Genomic DNA, 16,448 nt, shown 5'->3' on the forward strand with positions numbered 1-16,448 from the left:
AAAATTCTAATTGCTAAATAAAGCCTATTCCCTAGATATCAATTCTCCATACATAACGAAAATGGCATTTTATAGAGCTCTTAGATACTATATCCCAGGAAGCATATGCAGCATAAAGGTGGCCAATATTCAGAAGCTAGATTTTCTTGTACTGCCCAAGTGATCAGGAATAACCAAAACATTTTAAATGAATGAAAATTATTTATGGTCTAAAAAACACTTGAGGATAAATCTGAGGAATACAAAATATAGGAGAAAAAAATAAGCATGGAACGCATTCTGTATCATCCAGTAATTTTGCTACAGTGAGTCCTTTTTCAAGACAGGTTCCTAGGTTTTTACGGCTTATAATGTAAACCTTTATGAGAAGACTCTGACTTTGAGAAGTGACGTGTGGAATTATGCTGGTTTGTAAAATGAGTGTAATCCGAATCCTCAGCCTCTGTCATGGTAGGTGGTAGTGGCCGTGCTGGCCTGTCATTCTTAGAATGGTGAGGTTCATCACTCTCTTTTGACTTTGAGTGTGCTGATTTAGCTGTCTTGGGCTTCCACTCGGGGTCATGCTTTCTTTTGTCCAAAGATGATTTCTCCCATTCCCTGGCTTTCTTGTAAGCTTTCTTTTCTTCAGCCATTAGAAGTCTAGCGATTTCCTCATCCTGAGCTACCTGAGCTCCTCTCCTGTCCACCTGGGTAGCCAAAATTTCTTCTTCTTGCAGTTTTCTGGCAATTTCAGCATCATGCCATTTCTGACCCCCTGTTGGTCACTCGTGATGGAGTAGAGACCGCTTCCTTCATCAACCTGGGCTTCATTCCTCCATCTTCATAATAGTAACTATCACCATAAGCATTGGTTCCAGGGGACTCTGGAAAGTGTTTTTTCGCTTTTTCTCTTCCTGTAACTCTTTTTCTTGCAAGAGTCGAGCTATGTCCTCATCCTTCTTCTCCTGAATGCGTCGTCTCTCGGCCTCAATAGCCAGCTTCTCCTGAATCTCCTGAGCAATTTCACAGTCTTGTTCACTGAGCTTTTTGGAGACTGAGTAATCAACTTCCATGATTTTCCCATGCAATTCTACTTTACCTCTCCATTGTGCTAATCCGGGCTCCGAAGGCTCCGCTGCGCTCCCCTCCCTGCCCTCTCCTGCCGGTGGCCCTGGTGAGACCTGCCGAAGCCCCCCGGGGTCCGCTTCCACGAGAGCCGAGTCCCTGCCTGCTTCTGGTCACCTTGGCCTCGCCGCCGCCCCGCCCCCACCCCGCGCGGGTGGGGAAGGGGCTCTGGCCGGGCCGAGGTTGCGGGGGTGCAGGACGTGGCCTGGGGGCGAGCGTGGCTCCCAAGAATCATCTTTTAGTTTTATTGATCTTTGCTCTTGGTTCCTTCTTTTCTTTTTCATTTATTTCTGATATGATATTTATGATTTCTTTCCTTCTGCTAACTTTGGGGTTATTTTGTTTTTCTTTCTCTAACTGCTTTAGGTGTAGGTTAGGTTGTTTATTTGTGATTTTTCTTGTTTCTTGAGATAAGATTGAATTGCTATAAACTTCCCCCCCAGAACTGCTTTTGCTGCACCCCATAGGTTTTTGGTCATCATGTTTTCATTGTCATTTGTTTCTAGGTATTTTTTGATTTCCGCTTTGATTTCTTCAGTGATCTCTAGGTTATTTAGTAGTGTATTGTTTAGCCTCCATGTGTTTGTATATTTTACAATTATTTCCTGTAATTGATATCTAGTCTCATAGCGTTGTGGTCACAAAAGATACTTGATACAATTTCAATTTTCTTAAATTTACCAAGGCATGATTTGTGACCCAAGATGTGATCTATCTTGGAGAATGTTCCATGAGCACTTGAGAAGAAAGTGTATTCTGTTGTTTTTGGATGGAATGTCCTATAAATATCAATTAAGTCCATCTTGTCTAATGTGTCATTTAAAGCTTGTGTTTCCTTATTTATTTTCATTTTGGATGATCTGTCCATTGGTGAAAGTGGAGTGTTAAAGTCCCCTACTATGTTTGTCGATTTCCCCTTTTATGGCTGTTAGCATTTGCCTTATGTACTGAGGTGCTCCAATGTTGGGTGCATAAATATTTACAATTATTATATCTTCTTCTTGGATTGATCCCTAGATCATTATGTAATGTCCTTCACTGTCTCTTGTAATAGTCTTCATTTTAAAGTCTATTTTGTCTGATATGAGAATTGCTACTCCAGCTTTTTTTAAATTTCCATTTGCATGGAATATCTTTTTCCATCCCCTCACTTTCAGTCTGTATGTGTTCCTAGGTCTGAAGTGGGTCTCTTGTAGACAGCATATATACGGGTCTTGTTTTTGTATCCATTCAGCCATTCTATGTCTTTTGGTTGGAGCATTTAATCCATTTACATTTAAGGCAATTATTGATATATATGTTCCTATAACCATTTTCTTAATTGTTTTGGGTTTGTTTTGTAGGTCTTTCCCTTCTCTCGTGTTTCCTGCCTAGAGAAGTTCCTTTAGCATTTGTTGTAAAGCTGGTTTGGTGGTGTTGAATTCTCTTAACTTTTGCTTATCTGTAAATGTTTCATTTTCTCTCTCGAATCTGAATGAAATCCTTGCTCGGTAGAGTAATCTTGGTTGTAGGTTTTTCCCTTTCATCACTTTAAATATGTCCTGTCACTACTTTCTGGCTTGCAGAGTTTCTGCTGAAAGATCAGCTGTTAACATTATGGGGATTCCCTTCTATGTTATTTTTTGCTTTTCCCTTGCTGCTTTTAATATTTTTTCTTTCTATTTAATTTTTGATACTTTGATTAATATGTGTCTTGGTGTGTTTCTCCTTGGATTCATCCTGTATGGGACTCTCTGCACTTCCTGGACTTGATTGACTATTTCCTTTCCTATATTAGGGAAGTTTTCAATTATAATCTCTTCCAATATTTTCTCAGACCCTTTCTTTTTCTCTTCCTCTTCTTGGACCCCTATAATTTGAATGTTGGTGTGTTTAATGTTGTCCCAGAGGTCTCTGAGACTGTCCTCAGTTCTTTTCATTCATTTTTCTTTATTCTGCTGTGCAGTAGTTATTTCCACTATTTTATCTTCCAGGTCTCTTATCCGTTTTCTGCCTCAGTTATTCTGCTATTGATTCCTTCTAGAGAATTTTTAGTTTCATTTATTGTGTTGTTCATCATTATTTGTTTGCTCTTTAGTTCTTCTAGGTCCTTGTTAAACATTTCTTGTATTTTCTCCATTCTTTTTCCAAGATTTTGGATATCTTTATTATTATTACTCTGAATTCTTTTTCAGGTAGACTGCCTATTTCATCTTCATTTGTTTGGTGTGGTGGGTTTTTACCTTGTTCCTTCATCTGCCGCATATCGCTCTATCTTCTCATTTTGCTTAACTTATTTACTGTGTTTGGGGTCTCCTTTTCGCAGGCTGCAGGTTTGTACTTGTTGTTTTTGGTGTCTGCCCCCAGTGGGCAAGGTTGGCTCAGTGGCTTGTGCAGGCTTCCTGGTGGAGGGGACTGCTGCCTGTGTTCTGGTGGGTGGGGCTGGATTTTGTCTTTCTGGTGGGCAGGGCTGCGTCCATTGGTGTGTTTTTGGGTGTCTGTGAACTTAGTATGATTTTAGGCAGCCTCTCTGCTAATGGGTGGGGTTGTGTTCCTGTCTTGCTAGTTGTTTGGCATGGGGTGTCCAGCACTGGAGTTTGCTGGTCGTTGAGTGGAGCTGGGTCTTAGCATTGAGACAGAGATCTCCGGGAGAGCTCTCGCCGACTGATATTACGTGGGGCCAGGAGGTCTCTGGTGGTCCAATGTCCTGAACTCAGCTCTCCCACCTCAGAGGCTCAGGTCTGACACCGGGCCGGAGCACCAAGACCCTGTCAGTCACACAGTTGCCTTGAATCATGTGTACTGTGTTTTGATGGTTTCAATACCACAGGGCTCTCTCAGGGCTGCCTACTTGAAGTAGCTTCCACTGTGGAAACTCCCTTCATAGAATTTTAATGGAGCAATTTGTGTAATTGTTTAAAAATTTGCTCTCCCACTATCTTGTATCCCATCTTCTTGCAAAATACTCTGTACAAAATGCCCTCAGTAGGGCTTCCCTGGTGGCACAGTGGTTAAGAATCCGCCTGCCAGTGCCAGGGGACACGGGTTCGAACCCTGGTCCAGGAAGATCCCCACATGCCGCGGAGCAACTAAGCCTGTGCTCCACAAGTATTGAGCCTGTGTGCCACAACTACTGAAACGTGTGCACCTAGAGCCCGTGCTCTGCAACAAGCACTGCAATGTGAAGCCCAGGCACCACAATGAAGAGTAGCCTCCACTCACCACAACTAGAGAAAGCCCGTACACAGCAACGAAGACCCAGTGCAGCGAAAAATAGATAAATTTATTTATTTAAAGAAAAAAAAAGCCCTCAATAAATATCTGTTGTATGGAAGAATGATTGTCAGTTCCCCTCCCTTTCTCTTGCAAGGCACTCAGTAAATGTTTAGTAAATGAATGAAATAATTTTAGAAAATAAAAATTGTAACATATCATTAATAATAATTATATGGCTGGCTCACCTGAGGAAAAAAGGCAACACTATTGCAAAACAAAGTGGTATTAATGTAATTTAGAGATAGCATGCCCAGCCCACTGCCTGATTTTCTCTATAAAAGTATAAGCTCTCCCCACTGGAGACATATTTATTTTGAAAAGAAAAACTCAGAAAATTCTCTTTGAAATATTGCTTGTGGAAACTAGAATTCAAACTTAAGTTGACAATCATGAACATCCCAAGAAAAATAGGTCATCATCAATCTCCCAAATGTGAGTGTTACATTACTATTTATTATAAAGTCAGGTTTATTCAAATTTAAGAGATTTTTTAAAACAAATAGATTTTTAAATAGACTTTATTTCTGTAGTTTAGTTTTAGGTTCACAGTGAGAGGAAGATGCAGAGATTTCCTGTATGCTCCCTCCCCCCACACAAACACAGCCTCCCTCACTTAGCAACATTCCCCACGAGAGTGGTACATTTGTTACAGTTGGTGAACCTACATTGACATATCATTGTCACCCAAAAACCATAGTTTACGTTAGGGTTTGCTTTTGGTGATACCCATTTCATGGGTTTGGACAAATGTATAATGACATGTGTCCACTATTATAGCATCATACAGAGTATTTTCATAGCCCTAAATATCGTTTGTGCTCCACCTATTCATCCCTCCCTCTAACCCCTGGCAACCACTGATCTTTTTACTGAACAGACTTATTTTTTAAAACAATTTAAAATGTACAGGAAAATTGGGTCAATAGTATGAAGAGTGCCCATTTGCCCAACTGCTGCAGTTTCCCCTGTTATTAACATCTGATATTAGTATGGTATATTTATTACATTTAAAAAACCAGTAATGATATGTTATTATTAATTAAATTCCATAGTTTTATTTTTATCTAATGTCCTTTTTCTGTTCCATGATCTTATCTAGGATACCTTATTACATTTAGTTATTATTTCTCCTTAGGCTCCCTTTGGCTGTGATAATTTCTCATATTTTCCTTGGTTTTGATGACCTTAAGAGTTCTGAGGAGTACTGGTCAGGTTTATTGAAGGATGCCCTTCTACTGAAATTTGTCAGGTGTTTTTCTCATGATTAGACTAAGGTTTTGGTTTTGGGGGAGGAAGATCATGGAGGTAAAGTACCATTTTCCTCACATCATATCAATGGTACATGCTATCATCCTGACCTCCACTGTTGATGTTGACCTAGATCACCTGACGGAAGTATTGTCAGGTTTCTTTAATGTAAAGTGTTTTGTTTTGTTTTGTTTTTGGCTTTTCCATACCATACTCTTTGGAGGGAAATCACTGTGTGCAGTCATTATTAGCTGATTACATTTATTATAAAAGCTGTACATTTACTTCCAGTACTTTAGACATGGTATCTGCTTTAGTTTCATTACTTGTGAATGAGAAGGTTGAAATTCCAACTGTGTTGCAATAGTAACAGGAGAATGCTTACCAACTGAATCCTAATGAGACACGAATGGCAAGGAACTGAAGTTAGCAGTTAGAAAATTAAGAACCAAAAGAAGTGATCAAGAGAGAGACCAGCAGTTCTCAAAGCTCTTTGTCTCAGGATCGAAATTATTGACGACCCCCAAAGAGCTTTTGTTAATTTATTACATTATTAAAAATTAAACCTGAGGAAACTACAAAATCCGGATGAAAGAAATCAACTATATAAATAAGTGGAGAGATATTTCATGTTCATGGAACGGAGCATTCAATTTTTTAAAGATGTCAATTCTTCCCAACTTGATCTATAGAGTGAACACAATACAAATCAAAATTCCAGGAAGCTATTTTGTAGGTATCAACACACTGATTCTAAAATTTATGTGGAGGGACTTCCCTGGTGGTCGAGTGGTTAACATTCCGAGGGGGCGTGTTCAATCCCTGGTCGGGGAACTAAGATCCCGCATGCTGTGCAGTGTGGCCAGATAAATAAATAATAAAAAAATTAAAGTTTATGTGGAAAGGCAAAAGATCCAGAATAGATAACACAACACTGAAAAAGAATAAAGTTGCTACAACCTGATTTCAAAACTCACTATACAACTATAGTAATCAAGAGAGTGTGGTACTGGTGAAGGAATAGACACAGCAATCAATGGAACAGAATATGGAGCCCAGAAATAGACCACACAAATATAGTCAACTGGCATTTGACAAAGGAGCAAAGGCAATTCAATGGAGAAAAGATAATCTTTTCAACAAATGTGCTGAAACGAGTGACATCCACATGCAAAAAAATAAGCCTAGACACAGACCTTACACCTTTCACAAAAGTTAACTCAAAACGGAGGATACATAAAAGTAAAGTGCAAAACTGTAAAACTACTAAAAGAAAACAGAAAATCTAGGTGAGCTTTCATTTGGTGATGAGGTTTTAGGTATAGCACCAAAAGCATAACCCATGACAGAAAAAAATTGATGTTAGATTTTATTAAAATTAAAGTTTCTGCTGTGGGAAAGACACGGTTAAGGGAATCACAAGATAAGCCATAGACTTGCAGAACACAAATCTTTGCAAAAAAGCCATAGCCTTGCAAACACAAATCTTTCCAAAACTCATATCTAAAAAAAGACTTGTTTAAAACATGTTGGGTTGGCCAAAAGTTTCGTTCGTTTTTTTCTGCAAGATGGCTCTAGTAGCACTTAGCTGTCTTTAACTTCATTCGAAACAATTTTGTTAGATTGTATTGTGACAGCTGTTATATCAGTGTGCATTTAAAAAAACTTATCGAAATTGGTGAATTTTTGTGTAATCATTTTAATATTGAAGATGGAAGGAAAAAGCAACATTTTTGGCATATTATGCCTTTTGAGAAAGGTAAAAAAGCAACTGAAACACAAAAAAAGATTTGTTCAGTGTATGGATAAGGTGCTGTGACTGATCGAACATGTCAAAAGTGATTTGTGAAGTTTCATGCTGGAGATTTCTCGCTGGACAATGCTCCAGGCTCGTTTAGAACAGTTGAAGTTGATAGTGATCAAATTGAGACGTTAACTGAGAACAATCAACGTTATACCATGCGGGAGATAGCCGTTATACCCAAAATATCCAAATCAAGCGTAGAAAATCATTTGCACCAGCTTGGTTATGTTCATTGCTTTGATGTTTGGGTTCCACATAAGTTAAGCAAAAAAAACCTTCTTGACCATATTTCCACGTGCAAGTCTCTACTGAAACATAATGAAAATGTTCCGTTTTTAAAACAAAATGTGATGGGTGATGAAAAGTGGCTACTGTACAATAATGTCGAATGGAAAAGATCATGGGGCAAGCGAAATGAACCACCACCAACCACACCAAAAGCTGGTCTTCATCCAAAGAAGGTGATGTTGTGTATATGGTGGGATTGGAAGGGAGTCCTCTATTATGAGCTCCTTCTGGAAAACCAAACGATTAATTCCAACAAGTACTGCTCCCAATTAGACCAACTGAAAGCAGCCCTTGACGAAAAGCCTCCAGAATTAGTCAACAGAAAATGCATAATCTTCCATCAGGATAATGGAAGACAGCATGTTTCTTTGATGACCAGGCAAAAATTGTTACAGCTTGGCTGGGAAGTTCTGATTCATCTGCTGTATTCACTAGACATTGCACCTTTGGATTTCCATTTATTTAGGTCTTTACAAAATTCTCTTAATGCAAAAAAGTTCAATTCCCTGGAAGACTGTCAAAGGTACCTGGAACAGTTCTTTGCTCAAAAAGATAAAAAATTTTGGGAAGATGGAATTATGTAGTTGCCTGAAAAATGGCAGAAGGTAGTGGAACAAAAGGGTGACTATGTTGTTCAATAAAGTTCTTGGTGAAAATGAAAAATGTGTCTTTTGTTTTTACCTAAAAACTGAAGGAACATTTTGGCCAACCCAATACAGCGAACTATCAAGAAAACAAGTGACCCAATTAAAAAATGGGCAAAAGACTGGATAGACACCTTACCAAAGAAGATATACAGATGGCAAATAAGCATATGAAAAGATCCTCAATATCATTTATCATTAGGGAATCACAAATTAAAGCAACAGTAAGATACTATTGCACACATATTAGAATGACCAAAATTCAAAACAAATGCTGCATCAAATGCTGGTGGGAATGCAGAGCACAGGAACTCTTTTTTTTTTAAATAGTGTGCTTGGGGCACACTATCACCTATTCTGCCCTTTTTAAAATTAATTTTATTTGTTTATTTTTGCTGTGTTGGGTCTTTGTTTCTGTGCAAGGGCTTCCTCCAGTTGTGGCAAGCAGGGGCCACTCTTCATCACGGTGTGCGGGCCTCTCACTATCGTGGCCTCTCTTGTTGCGGAGCACAGGCTCCAGATGCGCAGGCTCAGTAGTTGTGGCTCACGGGCCTAGTTGCTCCGCGGCATGTAGGATCTTCCCAGACCAGGGCTCAAACCCGTGTCCCCTGCATTAGCAGGCAGATTCTCAACCACTGCGCCACCAGGGAAGCCCAGGAACTCTTATTCATTGCTTGTGGGACTGTAAAACGATACAGCCTGCTTTGGAAGACAGATTGGCAGTTTCTTGTAAAGTTAAACATATTCTTACAATATGATCCAGCAATTACACTCCAAGATATTTACCCAATTGATTTGAAAATATGACCTCACCAAAATTTGCACACAAATATTTGTATTATCTTTATTCATAACTCCAAAAATTGGAAGAACCAAGATGTCCTTTAATAGGTGAGTGAATAAAAAAACTGTTACACCCATACAATGGGATACTATTCATCAACGAAAAAAAATCAAGCCATGAAAACACAGGAATGAATCTTAAGTGCTTATTACTAAGTGAAAGAAGCCAGTCTGAAAAGGCCACATACTTTATGATTTTAATTATATGACATTCTGGAAAAGACAATATTATAGCAACAGTAAAAATCAGTGGTTGCCAGAGGCTTGGAGAAGAGGAAAGAGGGGTGAATAGGTGAAGAAGTGGGGATTTTTTAGAGTGGTGAAATAATTCTATATGATATTGTAATTGTGGATACTTGACTCTGTGCATTTATCAGTACTCGTAGAACCTTATAGAACATAGAATGAACCGGAATGTATGCAAATTTAAAAAATCAATTAGAAGGTCAGAGGATCCCAGGTTGGAACACAGAATGTGACAAAGTAACTGTATTACAATGTATGCAACAGCTTCACTGAAGAAGGTAGGGAAAACATACTCATTTGAAAATGAGAGGAATGTGTAAGACTGAGGACTAAAGAAAATGTACATAAACACTGTACTCTAGTTGATTAAGTCTTTACCCCCATGGGGGTATGGCTTAAGAATTTTGATACTGGTATACATGTATATTGGAATTAAATAATTATGTAAGTGGATGGCCGATGGCAGGACCCAAGCTTCTTCTTGTTGGAGTGGGAATTTTTCAGATAAGCCCAGGGAGGAGGGTAGAATCATCCATGTGGTAGTGGATTTGAGTTGGAGACATCATCAGGAACTCATGTTTAGCTTAATGTAGATAGTTACATATAGAAATATTTATAGACAGGAATATAGATGGATTAGTAAACACATGTATATTTCCTTGCTCATCAGCTGAGAGGGCTTAGAAGCAATGACACCCTAGTAGCAGCAAGCACACCTAACACCCAGATGTTGGTTTTTTTAGTACCATTTTCCAATTAAAAAAAAAGAAGAAACAAGGCTCTTTGGAATAATGTATGTTTCTAGGCCTGGAGCTGATTCTAGGTCTCATATACAAGATGAGCCTGGAACATTTTGTAGTGACAGAAATAAGGAAATGCTACACACACACACACATATACACACACACGCACAAATTATAGGAGTACATCAACTGAAAGAGCACCTAATAGTCAAAGTTGAGACAATGTGAACAACAAAATAAATAAAGTAGTATTAGATTATAACACAAAATATAAAATAAACATCCATGAGTCCATACTGATATAAATAATGACAGAATAAAAAATAAATGAGGGAGAAGAGACAAATCTCCCATGCAAAAAGAATTCCAAAGAATTTATGTAGATACCCAAGGAGATGGAGAATAACTCCCTACTTCTTAGGTGTGGTCTGCACATAACGAGTTTCTTCCAAAGAGTACAGTATGGAAGGGGCAGGGGGAGTAACTTTACAGTGGAGAAAGGGAAATTTTTTTTTTTAAACTCTATTGCACTCTTATTTATTTATTTGGCTGCCCAGGGTCTTATTTGAGGCACGCGGGATCTTCATTGCGGCACACGCGATGTTTTTATTTGCGGCATGCGGGATCTTTTTTCTTTTTTTTAGTCGCGGCATGCGGGATGTAGCTCCCTGACCAGGGATCAAACCCGGGGCCCCTGCATCGGGAGTGCGGAGTCTTAACCGCTGGACCACCAGGGAAGTCCCCAAAGGGGGAATATTTTAATTTTTTTTTTGGATAATTGTGGTCACTATGCTAAAACTAACCTAAACTAAAACTCAACGATTGGTGCTTTCTTAAAGATTAGTTGTAATGTGGATTATGAAAGCATATCGGTAAACTTTTTATATTCTTTACATTAAAATCTTGCACTTTAAATGGATCTTTTACCCATGCATAATTTTGTAACATTATACATTTGCCATTTGGAAAATAATTGTTCACTGATATACAGATATTCCAAATGTTAATACATTTCATTAAACAATATAAGTATTTTAAAAAGCATATACATCAGAAAATCTTTTAAGTATTAAAAGGTTGTCATGATCACTATGGTGAATAAAAGTTTTCCAAATTCCTAATTATCATTTGGAAACTTGAATTTTATCTTTCGTAACAAATACCGTCACTTGTTTTACTAAAAGTGACAGGCTCACTTTGTTTATTTGATTTTTTGTGAAAATATTTGTCAGATAACCAAGTCTGAATAACTGGTTTGTCAGCTCTTTCAAGTGAAACTGCCATTCCTTGAATCAAGTTGCTAGGTTAGCTCACAACTCAATCACACAAGTGCTTTTCCTGAAGACCACCATTGTACTTCAGTATGTAGGTTTTGCCAGAGAAAATATTAAAAAGATGTACTCAGTGCCTGGGATCTCATAAAGAGTAACTTTTCCTGCTTCATCAAGGACATTCGTAAGTGAAACTGGCAATGAAGAATACAATGAATATTAGTATGGTTTGGTACCACTGCCTTCACGCTATTGTGCCAACCATTTTACCTATCATTCCTTTTGCATCATCGGTTCCAATGTCAAAACATTTTGTAATTTCTTTCTGTTTAATTTCACAGATTATGATTGAATTTTTAGAGAAAACAGGTAACATTCACACACAAGTCAAGAAGCATTAGAAGAACTAAGAATGTAATACACAACATGATAAATATAATTAACACTGCTGTATGTTATGTATGAAAGTTGAGTGTAAATTCTAAAGAGTTCTCATCGCAAGGAAAAATATATTTTTGTATTTCTTTAATTTTGTACCTATATGAGATGATGGATGTTCCCTAAACTTATTGTGATAATCACTTCTTGTAAATCAAATCATTATGAGGTATACCTTAAACTTTTGCAGTGTTGTCAAGTATATCTCAATGAAACTGGAAGAAAAAAAGAAGCACTGGAAGAAATTTTGTGATTGGCTAAGGACAGAGAGCACTGAAAATAATATACAGTGAGTATAGAACTTCTTAAGTGAAATATATTTTTCATGAGATTTGTTGACGCAAAGGCTGCTGACATTATTTATTAGCATAAGGAAATAAATCGAATTCAAAGAGAAGGGAGATAAGTAAACTATGTTGTATATCCTCTTTCTCATGCCCCATATTTAATCCATTATTAAGTTTTGTTGATTTTTATCTCCCACTATCTCAAATTTGTCCATTTCTTTTCTCCACACAGCCTCTACTCCTGTCCAAGCCACCATTATCTTACCTCAACATCTGATTGACTTATTCGTTTCCCTGTTGCTATCCAGTCCATCTTCCAATAAGCAACCAGTGATCTGATCTTTAATGTAATCTTACCACTAGTCCAACCGTATAATCCCTTCTTACAAACTTTTTTTTCCCTAAAGATCTGATCTTAAATTAATGTAATCTTACCACTAGTCTAATCGTATAATCCCTTCTTACAAACTTTTTTTTTTCTAAAGATCTGATCTTAAATTAATGTAATCTTACCACTAGTCTAATCGTATAATCCCGTCCTATAAACTTCCTAAGGGCAACCCACTGCATTTAGGATCAAAAATAAATAAAAATCATATATCCTTATTGTAATCTACCAGGCCCTGTGAGATGTGGCCTTTCCCTAACTTACCAACCTCACCTTGTACCCCTTTCACCCTTATATGCTGACTGTCCATAGTGATCTCTTAATTCCTCAAACATGAACACGAGAAAGCTGTTTTCTACATCAGGACTTTTACATATGCCGTTCCCTCAGTTTATAATATTCCCCCTTCCCTCCCTTCTAGATGGGCTAATTCCAACTTATCTCTCAGGTATTAGCTGAAATATTACTACTTTGGAGAGGTCTTACCTGACACCCACTCCTACAGGTCTCTGTGTTATACTCTCATAACACCAGCAGAGAGCACACCTTAATTTGTATAGTTAACTTTTTAATATTTATCTCTTTACGTTTCTCTAAACTCTGTAAGAGCAGAGGCTGTATCTGTTTTGTTCGTTGATGAATCTCTTGAAACCACAGTACCTGACATATAATATACATTCAATAAATATTATAGTAATATATAAGTGAATATATAAGTGAATAATATATAAGTGAATATATAAGTGAATATAGTAATATATAAGTGAATATAGTAATATATAAGTGACAAGAATAGATAAGAAATTATGATGGGAGATTTAAAAATATTTCATTCACTGCTTCCTTTAAAAAAACACACACATTTTAAAGACAAGAAAATTAACTGTCTGTTGTAGTCAGAACTCTTTCAACTGAAAGGAACAAATAACGAATCAAAACCTCTTCAATAAGAAGAGGAATTCAGGGACTTCCCTGGAGGTCCAGTGGTTAAGACTCAACAAAGAAAAGGAATTCATTGGTTCATGTAACTGAAAGTCTAAGGATTAACATTGAACACACGTGGATGCAGGTGCTTAAACAATGTCATCAGGAATCTGCTATTTTAGCTTTGTTTCTTCTTTCTGTTGGTTCCCATGCCTGCCTCCCTGTTTCCCCCAGTCATATATGGAGGGAGAAATGGCCCTAGTAAAGCTAGGCTCATAGGCTTAATCGAACTTTTAATTTCAAAAGACGGAAACTTCTTCCTGATAGAGCCAATAAAAGTTCTGGCAATGCCCATCATGGCCTAGGTTGGTCCACATCTCCATCCCTGAACCAGGAGAATATAATATTCTGATTGGTCACCTGAACCATATGGGATGAATGGAGCAGAGGGGGCTCTAGAAGGGAAAATCAAGGAGCTATTGCTTCAAAAAGGGGATAGATACTGAGGAGGATAAAAGATACCCACTTTAACTATACAGAAAAATTATCTGAAGAGGGAAAAATACACATTAAAAATAAAACTGCATATAAAATACTTGCCCTTGAGAAAAATCTTAAGAGAAAAGGAAAATTTCTCTACTAAAAAAAAAAAAATCAGTTATTGACTACAGACAAGCACATGATAATTTGAGCTATGAGACAGTGGAATAATAATATAAACATGCTAATAGGAATGTTATAAAATTTATAGTTGAACTAATCCAAGAACTAATTTCTGCAAATAGACAATTAATACAAGGTTGGGCCCTGTACCAGTCAACAGGCTATTTCAAGCACCTTTAGATGGTTTCGTTCTTAAGCAATTGAAATCATGGTCTCATATCATTGATAATAAATTGGTCTCATTTACTTGTCAATGTAGATCTCTAAAGACCTAGATTTAGTTTGAATGATTAAAATGTTTACTCTGATTTGAATATTAGCCATTAGTCGCTGCCTCTGGTCTCCTGCGTTTGTTTTTCAAGTTATCAGCATCTGGCCTGGGTCAATCAGCAGCAAGGTTTGTGGCTGTATAGCTGATGTCTCAGCTCCACCACGTGGTAGTGGTTGAAATTAAGTTTGCTTCCCTTTAGGGGCAGGATCTGCTGATTAAAAACAAGTAAGCACAGGGAATATAATGAGTGTAAATCAGAGTAAAAAATGGGCGTATAGCTTCCTTCCTACATCTACTTTATTCCAGACAAAGATGAAATTGAAAATTATATACACAGAAATTTTAATCTTTTCTTCCTGTCCCCTAGGATATACTCCCTGGATTCACATGCCCCACTTTGGAGACCACTATCCTAGAGAAATCCTCACACACATGCCCCAAAAGATAAATACAAGAATATTCATTGAGGCAACTGTTTTTAATAATGAAAAAATTGTAAGCAACCTAACTGTCCATTAACAGGTAAGTGAGTAAAGTTTTTAATATTCATTCAATGGAATATATGTACTCAAGGGACTACCTTAGAGCAGGTTAAAATAACTGGATTTAGAGCTACCTGTATCATAATAGATACATCTCAAAAACATTGCTGAGGGACTGGTGGTCCAGTGGTTAAGACTCCACGCTCCCAACACAGGGGGCCCGGATTCGACCCCTGGTCAGGGAAGTAGATCCTGCATGCCACAACTAAAGATCCTGCGTGCTGCAACTAAGACCCAGTGCAGCCAAATAAATAAATAAATACATATTAAAAAATTGTTGAGGAAAAAGGAAGTTGTAGCATGATATGTAGTGTATGAGACTACTTTAAAACATGTTAGACAATCCTTTCTATTATTTATGGATACATAATATACAAAAATGGTATGTACACGTGCACGGCAATCAAAAACACTGAAGTCAGAATAATGGTTACTCTGGAGAGGGAAGGAGAAAACTGGGACTGAAGAGGGGTCTGGAGCAAATGTGGTAAAATTCTAAGATTTGACAAAGCTTAGAGAGCAATACTGTGTTTATATATATATATATATATATATATATAATATTCTGAATACCTTTCTATGTGTTTAAATTATCATGTAATATTAAAATATTTAATAAGACAGATTGAAAAAAAGTTACCCCAAAGAAGGTATGGGAGGAAAACTAGAAAGAAAAAGCCAGAATTATTTTATGTCTACTCTGTACCAGAGCAAACCGAGTAGGAAATGGAGTGGTATAGGATTATTTACATGAATACTAAAATGACCAAGGATTATGATAGGCATACCATGGGAGAGAATGAACCAAGAGCTAAAATATTCAAAAAATGAGGGGGAATGAGTCTGGGCAGTATGTACATGACAGCCACAAGTAGGGATACTATGTGGTATATGCTGATGACAAGCTGGGTTTTTTTTGGGAGGGAATGATCATCTAGAAGGAACAAGGGGGACATGGAACATACCTACTCCATGACAAGGTTCAGTGGGAGTAGGGGTGCAAAGGAAGCAGAGTCCTAGGGGAGAGCAATGTTCCCTTTAGAACAAGAAAGTTAAGGGAACATTTCAGAGCAGAGGTGATGATATAGTAGATTTTGCTGATGACCGACCATGAGTTTTAGAAGGCTTTCAATAAATGAGTGCGTATGGATGGATTAATGAAAAGTGAGATTTAAAATGTATCTAATGATTGTGTAAGCCCTACGTGAAATGTAAAGTGCTACATAAATGGAAGGCATCATTCCTATCTATTAATATGCCTCGATTGAGGAAACTTCATTCTGTGTTCATGGTTTTCTTCACATTAATTTGTACTTTCTAAATTGACAACATTCTTTTCCAGCCTTATTCATTTTTTTCCCCTTATGGTTCCTCTTACACTCCCTAGGCATCTTTTCTAAAATCTGTTTGGGGAGAGGAGAGAGAAATTACCCTTTTAAGCAAAACACCATCATGCAACTCTAATTGTATAATCTCCCATTATTTTGTC

At 37.5% G+C, this 16,448-nt stretch overlaps 1 pseudogene; it reads right to left on the minus strand.

Moving 5' to 3' along the window:
* Nucleotides 1-1,052, minus strand: LOC115852073 (coiled-coil domain-containing protein 50 pseudogene; annotated as a pseudogene).
* Nucleotides 1,053-16,448: the final 15,396 nt, after the last annotated feature.

This window comes from Globicephala melas, chromosome 2, assembly GCF_963455315.2.
Source record: "Globicephala melas chromosome 2, mGloMel1.2, whole genome shotgun sequence".
In the NCBI taxonomy this organism is placed as follows: Eukaryota; Metazoa; Chordata; class Mammalia; order Artiodactyla; family Delphinidae; genus Globicephala; species Globicephala melas.